This window comes from Vombatus ursinus, unplaced genomic scaffold (genome assembly GCF_900497805.2).
Source record: "Vombatus ursinus unplaced genomic scaffold, bare-nosed wombat genome assembly UNPS02014778.1, whole genome shotgun sequence".
Taxonomy (NCBI): domain Eukaryota; kingdom Metazoa; phylum Chordata; class Mammalia; order Diprotodontia; family Vombatidae; genus Vombatus; species Vombatus ursinus.
In genome coordinates, this window is record NW_020954556.1 from 9,753,515 (window position 1) to 9,754,755 (window position 1,241).

The 1,241-nt window shown below is 65.7% G+C and overlaps 1 protein-coding gene across 6 annotated transcripts in view; it reads left to right on the forward strand.

Moving 5' to 3' along the window:
- The first annotated feature begins 347 nt into the window (after positions 1-347).
- NSD3 (nuclear receptor binding SET domain protein 3) overlaps positions 348-1,241 on the forward strand; it is a 141,866-nt gene continuing 140,972 nt past the window's right edge. For 2 of the 6 annotated variants that reach the window (XM_027865471.1, XM_027865476.1), the window contains exon 1: positions 348-560. The gene's annotated coding sequence lies outside the window, so the exon portion shown is untranslated. The remainder of the gene's footprint in view (positions 561-1,241) is intronic. The other 4 variants (XM_027865473.1, XM_027865474.1, XM_027865475.1 and 1 more) reach the window with 3 other exon arrangements.

Below are 1,241 nucleotides of genomic sequence, written 5' to 3' on the forward strand. Positions count from 1 at the left end.
ATTTGGCGGCGGTGGCGGCGTTGCCCGAGAGAAGTGGGGGGTGCTTTGTGCGCGGCGGCGGCGGCGGCGGCGGCGGGAGCGAGCTAGCGAGCGAGCGAGCTAGCGACGACGACGACGGCGAAGGCGAAGAAGACGACCAGGACGGGGGGGTGTAGAAGAAGACCGCGGCGGGAGAGCGAGAAAGCGAGCGAGCAAGTCCCCGAGACCCTCTGCAGCCGCCGCCAGCCCCGCCGCTCGCCCCGGGCTCTTCTTCGGCAGCAGCGGCTGCGCAGCCACCCCACCCCCCCTCTTTCCTCCCCCTCCCTTCCCCCTCCCCTCCCGCAGCTTCTCTGCCCCTCCCCCACTCCCGTCCGGGCCGCGGCCCCAGGGTTCGGGCCGCGATGGCAGCGGCACCCGGCGTGGAGGAAATTTAGGCCGGGGATTCATGCGGCCTGGCCTGGCTCCGACTCCTCCCCCCTCGGCCTCGGCTGTGCCCCGCGCTCCGGCCCCCCTCCGGGCCCCCGTGTCTCTCCTGTGATCGCACTGACACGGCCGGGGGGTTAGAATGGAACAGACTGAAGGTAAAGTGGCGCCGCGTGCGAGGCGGGGCGGGCACCCACCCACGCCCACACCCACCCCCACCCAGGGCTGGCTGACCCCGAGTGGGGTTGGAGGGGGCGGGGAAGGGAGAAAGGGAAAGAAACGGAGAGGAGAAGCCCGTGGGGAGGAGCGGATTGGCTTGGAGGCTTTGGTGGGGGCTGGGAGCGGGAGGATGGGGAGAGGAGGTCGAGTGGGGCTGGGCTGGGCCAGGGGAGAGGAGGTGGGATGGGGGCGGGGAGAGGGAGGGGGCTGGGAGGAAAAAGAGAGGGGGGGGCAGGGAAATGGAGGGGCTCTTCGCGAGTAGTATTAGAGGTTGGGGAAGGGAAGAGGCGTCGGAGGGCTTACGTGGGAGGGAGGAAGGAATGGAAGTGGAGGGAAGGCTGGTTACGGAAGGGATTGAGGGAGTGGGCATAAAGGGATGGGGAGTCTAGCATCTTGGGGGCGGGGGTAGAAAAGGTGGGGTGGAGGAGAGGGAAGGAAATTAAGTGAACGATGAGGAATTGATAAACCCTGAGCGTGGGAGGAAATGATGGGGTTTGGGGACTGATGAAGTGTTAGGAAGGGAAAGCCTTTTGTTCCTATTTTTGTGTATTCCCTGCCGTTTCTGTCAAGGCCAGAAAGGCTAGTGGTTATGGATAGTGCTGTTTTCCTTTCTGGGGTAA